Raw genomic sequence first — 7,878 nt, forward strand, 5'->3', positions numbered from 1 at the left:
ACTTGTTCCTCTTCGGTCCATCGTGCTTTTTTAGGCACAATCCAAACCCTATCTCCCTTCTAGAGGATTCAGGGGGAACTCAAACGCTCATACAGAAAAGAAAACTCTTCCCGTGTTTCCCGACGGCGTCTCCAGGTCATTTTGGGTTACCCCGACGAACTCTCTTGCGAGGGCCCCGACTTGTAAACGGTCCGCTGCCGGGTTCCGGAATAGGAACCGGATTCCCTTTCGCCCGATGGGTGTGAAATTTTATTCAAAATAAAATACACCGACATAACATAGGATTTCTCCTGGGGCTTAGGATCGACTGACTCGTGTGCAACGGCTGTTCACACGAAACCCTCTCCACGTCAGTCCTCCAGGGCCTCGCCGATGGAGTATTTGCTACTACCACCAAGATCTGCACCGATGGCGGCTCCAGGCAGGCTTACGCCCAAACCCTTCTGCGACACCACCGCGACCCTCCTACTCACCAGGGCGTTAAAAACGAACTATATGAACGTTTCTCATGCCTTGGCGGCCGAAAGTATAGGCACGACGCTTCAGCGCCATCCATTTTCAGTGCTTCGGCAGGTGAGTTGTTACACAATCCTTAGCGGATTCCAACTTCCATGGCCACCGTACTGCTGTCTTAAGCAACCAACGGCCTTTCATGGTATCCATTAGCGTCGTTTAGGCGCCTTAACTCGGCGTTTGGTTCATCCCACAGCGCCAGTTCTGCTTACCAAAAATGGCCCACTAGGCACTCTGATCCAAATCTCTGGCTTCACTATTCAAGCAAACCAGAGATCTCACCCATTTAAAGTATGAGAATAGGTTGAGGTCGTTTCGGCCCCAAGGCCTCTAATCATTCGCTTTACCGGATGAGACTCGCTCATCGAATGCAGCTATCCTGAGGGAAACTTCGGAGGGAACCAGAGCTACTAGATGGTTCGATTAGTCTTTCGCCCCTATACCCAGTTCCGACGATCGATTTGCACGTCAGAATCGCTACGGTCCTCCATCAGGGTTTCCCCTGACTTCGACCTGACCGGGCATAGTTCACCATTTTTCGGGCTAGCTAGCGTGTACGCTCTGAGGCGTCTCTTCTCGCAATGAGAGTGGAGCCTCGGGATTGCAAGCACGCATCCGTGGATGCGGTCTGTCATCCCTCAGTTTACTTAAGCAAACCCTTTACGTTCATTGCGCCTTTAGGTTTTGTATTTCCCAATGACTCGCGCACATGCTAGACTCCTTGGTCCGTGTTTCAAGACGGTCCTGAAAGTACCCAAAGCAATAGCATCGCTGACCGGTAATAGAGTCCGTCCGAGGACACGGCAGCTAACAGCTCGAGGCGGCATCGATGCCGGACCAGTCCGACGGCCAATAACCGTCCGTGCTTGCAACCGGCCGAACGCTAAAAGCGACCCTATACCATATCGTTTATACCGTCTGGCAGTCGACCGGAGCACGCGGGGTCTGACGCGAATAAATTCGTGACAGGTACCGCGCGCGTTCGTAGATCGACACCAAAACGGGTCGCGACGTCCTACTGAGAGAGAAGTGCATGCCATCGCCGCCTAACGCATAAACCGACGGACGGCGTATCGCAGGACGAATCCCGGTCAATCGCACGCCATAAATGGAAGACAACGATAACATTGAATCTCTCCTTTCGATCTTTCGGGTTTCTCAGGTTTACCCCTGAACGGTTTTCACGTACTCTTGAACTCTCTCTTCAAAGTTCTTTTCAACTTTCCCTCACGGTACTTGTTCGCATATCGGTCTCGTGGTCATATTTAGCCTTAGATGGAGTTTACCACCCACTTAGAGCTGCACTCTCAAGCAACTCGACTCTGAGGAGAGATTCCTCTCGATACGCGCAACGGTCGCTACGGGCTGGCACCCTCTCTGGGTAAATGGCCCCATTCAAGATGGACTTGAACTCGCCGCAACGCACCGAGATATATCGGATCCTCCCTAACACTACATTTCCCCGCGTCGTTTCCGGCCCGAGGATTTAGTGCTGGGCTCTTCCCTGTTCGCTCGCCGCTACTAAGGGAATCCTAGTTAGTTTCTTTTCCACGCTTAGTAATATGCTAAATTCAGCGGGTAATCTCATCTGCTCTGAGGTCGTATTATGATTATGATGTGCTCGCAAACGTTAGTAAGGCACAATCTTTGAAAGTTCCTGGTCGTACCAGTCCTTATGTTGTCGTTGCTCATGCACACCACGGCCAACCGAAGTTGCAAAAGATTTTTCACAGGTAGGAAAACGGGCAATTATACCCAACTCTATTAGTCGGTTGGGGCAGACCAGAGGGTCCACCCAAATTTAAATCTAAATTTTCATCCGAGGCTGGGTTTCTTAATACTTTCACCGATTGATTGCAGGCGAGGGGGTTGGCAGCCCACAAGCCCAAAAGCACAGAGGTGGCTTAGTTTCCCCCGAAGGGGTCCACGGTGGGACCCACGAGGAGGAAGGCCACTTGCTAGCTGAGGTCCCGAAGAACCCCAACCACTCCCACCATAGAGTCATAGTTACTCCCGCCGTTTACCCGCCGATTACACAAAATCGACGAGAAACCTTTGAATCGTCCAAATTTGCCGGAACGAAACCGCATTTCGAAGAGTTCGGGTTTCCGGTTATCGGGAGGGTCGCAAGAATATAAAATCTCTAGGACACACAACCCGCCGTAATCCCACAGAACGTCAACGAACGGTAATGTCCGATGTTGCAAAATGGACTGGCTCACACGTTGAGTGAATTATTTAAGAGCACGCATTTACGCGAAACTCCATCATTCGCCGGCAAGCCGTTTAAAGCAAGCGGCAGTCTGGTAATGTTATACGACCCTCAGCCAGAGGTGGTCCGGGAACAGTATCCGAGGACCGCAATGTGCGTTCGAAATGTCAATGTTCATGTATCCTGCAGTTCACATGTCGACGCGCAATTAGCTGCGTTCGTCATCGACCCACGAGCCAAGTGATCCACCGTTCAGGGTGATTTTATATATATTTATACATGTTTCAATCGTGATTCCCTTGAAATCGTTTAAGATAACTCGGGCGATTCTGAAACTAGTATGTTTATTATGGTTACAATTAGTACACCGTAAAGCTTTCGCGTTTCGGTCCGAGATACAAAATCTCGTTTCAAAATAGAAATATGAATATTTCACTGTGTGTGAGATTGAAAAATCTGCTTTCGCTGATTTTTCATTTTCTTAAAACAACGCAATGAAGCGAATGTTCAAATTCGCACAATTTGAATAAAATGTGCAGAGTATATAGAATACTAACGCAAGCGTTTACTACAATCGATTTTAAAACACTAGACTTTCATCTAGCGCCCAAAGAATTGATTGAGCTATGCGTTTAAAGTATAATATTCAAAAAGAACGCCGTTTTCACAACGAACTTCGTCATTCGCTCAGGCATCTGGCGATACCGAGCAGATATACATGGCAGTGCTCTCACACAATGCATAAGAGCGCTAAGCGGTTGTAAACTGCGTCACGCTGCTTTTGCACACTGCGCAATATTTTGCGACTAGCTCCGGTCAAACGTTAATGAAACGAATGATCATTGCCAGAGGCTTTTGCCCACAGTATATTATACCATGGGAGCGCACAACATTTAGTCTGCAACATTATATTGCGACATATAGCACACGCTTCATTCACTTAATAGTAAATGCACGTTAATAATCCTTCCGCAGGTTCACCTACGGAAACCTTGTTACGACTTTTACTTCCTCTAAATAATCAAGTTCGGTTATCTTCCCAGCAACATCGGCAATGTCGAAACACTGCCGCGCACCGGTCCGAAGACCTCACTAAATAATTCAATCGGTAGTAGCGACGGGCGGTGTGTACAAAGGGCAGGGACATAATCAACGCAAGCTTATGACTCGCGCTTACTAGGAATTCCTCGTTCATGGGGAAGAAATGCAAGCCCCAATCCCTAGCACGAAGAGGCTTCAACGGATTACCCGGACCTTTCGGCCAAGGAAAACCTGCTGATCTCTTCAGTGTAGCGCGCGTGCGGCCCAGAACATCTAAGGGCATCACAGACCTGTTATTGCTCAATTTCGTGCGACTAAATGCCGCCTGTCCCTCTAAGAAGATATTTGTACGCCGGTAGTGAGAACCACAACCAACAACGACCGAAGCCGAAGCGGAGGGTCTTGCGATACCAGAAAGTACGTCTATTTAGCAGGCTAGAGTCTCGTTCGTTATCAGAATTAACCAGACAAATCACTCCACCAACTAAGAACGGCCATGCACCACCACCCACCGAATCAAGAAAGAGCTCTCAATCTGTCAATCCTTCCGGTGTCTGGACCTGGTGAGGTTTCCCGTGTTGAGTCAAATTAAGCCGCAGGCTCCACTCCTTGTAGTGCCCTTCCGTCAATTCCTTTAAGTTTCAGCTTTGCAACCATACTTCCCCGGAACCAAAAGCTTTGGTTTCCCGAAAGCTGCCCGCCGAGTCATCGGAGGAACTTCGGCGGATCGCTAGCTGGCATCGTTTATGGTTAGAACTAGGGCGGTATCTGATCGCCTTCGAACCTCTAACTTTCGTTCTTGATTGATGAAAACACATTTGGCAAATGCTTTCGCTTTGTCCGTCTTGCGACGATCCAAGAATTTCACCTCTAACGTCGCAATACGAATGCCCCCAGTTGTCCCTATTAATCATTACCTCGGAATTCCGAAAACCAACAAAATAGAACCGAGGTCCTATTCCATTATTCCATGCACACAATATTCAGGCGAATGAGCCTGCTTTAAGCACTCTAATTTGTTCAAAGTAAACGTACCGGCCCACCTCGACACTCGGTGAAGAGCACCTTGGTAGGATTTTGAGTTGGGCCGCCTTTTTACGGGCTAAGCCCACCGGTAGGACGTCCCACAGACATGCCTGTTGAACACCGCGAGCGGTGAACCGACAGTGTGGGACACAGATTCAACTACGAGCTTTTTAACCGCAACAACTTTAATATACGCTATTAGAGCTGGAATTACCGCGGCTGCTGGCACCAGACTGGCCCTCTAATAGATCCTCGTTAAAGGATTTAAAGTGTACTCATTCCGATTACGGGGCCTCGGATGAGTCCCGTATCGTTATTTTTCGTCACTACCTCCCCGTGCCGGGAGTGGGTAATTTGCGCGCCTGCTGCCTTTCTTGGATGTGGTAGCCGTTTCTCAGGCTCCCTCTCCGGAATCGAACCCTGATTTCCCGTTACCCGTAACAACCATGGTAGTCGCAGAAACTACCATCGAAAGTTGATAAGGCAGACATTTGAAAGATGCGTCGCCGGTACTATGTGGCTCGCACTGAGACATGCATGGCTTAATCTTTGAGACAAGCATATACTACTGGCAGGATCAACCAGAGTGCTATATATATAATAGCATAGTGCGTAAATGTCCCTCGGCGTCACCCGAGAGACCACACTTTGTATAGAAACGTTCGATGAATATTTCTAAACAACGAATTTTCTTACATATATATATCTGAGTCGTACGATATTCCCTGAACATAACGAACAGTTTACATCGCGACTTGATATTTTATATATTCTGCGCTTACACAGAGGCTAGACCTTTAACAACCGTCGAAACGGCGGTCCGTACATGAAATTTGCGGTCCGCAGACCCAGTTAATTTCAAACAGTCTCTTTACCCTTCGTTAGATTGAAAACGTCGGGGCGAATTCATTATAAGAATTCATCGTTATAACTAACTTTTATTCTCGCTCGGAGAGTATTGAGTTGATTGCATTTGTATATTTTATTTTCCGCATAAGAGTCTTTGCGTCAACGACACATGCCCGCGGATATGCTGTACAGTATGGTTGAACACTTATAAATAAGGTCCAGAACCCGGCCGTAAACCGACATCCGAACATATACGGCGTATATTATTCTAGACACGGTCTACGACAGTTTGACCTGCAGCGACGGGTCGCCTCGGGTTACCGTGCGAACCATCACCGCGATGGTCTGGACAGGCTATATGGCGGGTCGCAAGAAAATAAATTCTCTAGGACGCGCAACCACTTTAGCAATTTTAGAGCACGTTGTGGTCCAAAAACAAACGTCCTCGCTTTAAAATTGAAATATGAATATTTCACTGTGTGTGAGATTGAAAAATCTGCTTTCGCTGATTTTTCATTTTCTTAAAACAACGCAATGAAGCGAATGTTCAAATTCGCACAATTTGAATAAAATGTGCAGAGTATATAGAATACTAACGCAAGCGTTTACTACAATCGACTTTAAAACACTAGACTTTCATCTAGCGCCCAAAGAATTGATTGAGCTATGCGTTTAAAGTATAATATTCAAAAAGAACGCCGTTTTCACAACGAACTTCGTCATTCGCTCAGGCATCTGGCGATACCGAGCAGATATACATGGCAGTGCTCTCACACAATGCATAAGAGCGCTAAGCGGTTGTAAACTGCGTCACGCTGCTTTTGCACACTGCGCAATATTTTGCGACTAGCTCCGGTCAAACGTTAATGAAACGAATGATCATTGCCAGAAGCTTTTGCCCACAGTATATTATACTATAGGAGCGCACTTGATTACAGCAATAATTTGTCGAGTAATCACAAGATTTCATATTTGTGGTCAGCAGACCCAAATAATTTTAACTCGCACCGATCGAACGTTCATAAATGAATGATCCTCGGTGCGAGAAGCTTCGTCAGTTCTGCTTCACCGTCCATCTATTTGACTTTAGTCCATTTGTAAAATCCTATATTATTAAAATATATAGATTTTATATTTGCGGTCCGCAGACCCAAATAATTTCAACTCGCTCCGATCAAACGTTCATAAAACGAAAGACCATCGCTGCGAGAAGCTTTGCTAGTTCTGCTACATTCACATATATTTGACCGTAGTCAATTTGTAAAATTCTATATTATTAAAATATATAGATTTTATATTTGCGGTCCGCAGACCCAAATAATTTCAACTCGCTCCGATCAAACGTTCATAAAACGAAAGACCATCGCTGCGAGAAGCTTTGCTAGTTCTGCTACATTCACATATATTTGACAGTAGTCAATTTGTAAAATTCTATATTATTAAAATATATAGATTTCATATTTGCGGTCCGCAGACCCAAATAATTTCAACTCTCTCTGATCGAACGTTTAAAAACGAATGATCCTACCACCAGTTATCTATAGCCGCAAACCAGCATCCGAATATATACGGGGTATAAAATTCTAGATGTGGCTCACAACATTATTAAAAGTTACGCTAATATATCATTGACAGACTAAAAGTATCGAATATGATGTAAAAACTACACCGGGGAATGATATCCGTACCCGCCCGAACAACATAGCGTACTTTAGCCTGAGCTTGCTCGCATCGCACTCGACACGACCTATTCCCCTATATAAGGCGCGCGGCCACAGCGTAAGTATTAGACTGAGTCCCAAGCGACGTGATTTTGACCTGCGGCGAGGCGTCGCTCCGGGTTACGTCGTGAATCGTCAAGACAAAAGTCTGGGAAAATTTCGAACTGTGAACCCTTATGATAGAAAAATTTTTGTCGAAAATTTTGTTAGATGTTCAAACAGTTTTATATATATGGACAATATGAATTATAGTTTATTATTGAGTTTTTAGGTGTTTTTTGGGTTTTTTTAAACTTTTGTATAAAATTATGTATTTATTGATTTTTATAGATCTCAATGAATATAAAACGAATTTATATATAGTTATATTATTTTTTATAATTATTTGTTTAAATTTTCTAATTATACAATAAATGTTCAAACCAGTTTTCCTCGATTTTCTCTTAAACCGTAAAAGATACGAAAAAACTTTGTTCGTACGAAAGATGCAGAATAAAATTATGAATAAAATGGTAT

At 45.4% G+C, this 7,878-nt stretch overlaps 1 non-coding gene across 1 annotated transcript; it reads right to left on the reverse strand.

The window, feature by feature from the left end:
- Positions 1-2,830: 2,830 nt before the first annotated feature.
- LOC113379013 lies at positions 2,831-2,985 on the reverse strand. Its single transcript, XR_003367322.1, has one exon. It is a non-coding gene; the product is annotated as a 5.8S ribosomal RNA (ribosomal RNA).
- Between the last annotated feature and the right edge of the window lie 4,893 nt (positions 2,986-7,878).

Source organism: Ctenocephalides felis, unplaced genomic scaffold (genome assembly GCF_003426905.1).
Source record: "Ctenocephalides felis isolate EL2017-DRISC unplaced genomic scaffold, ASM342690v1 CF-g0.4_SCAFFOLD_01886, whole genome shotgun sequence".
Classification (NCBI taxonomy): Eukaryota; Metazoa; Arthropoda; class Insecta; order Siphonaptera; family Pulicidae; genus Ctenocephalides; species Ctenocephalides felis.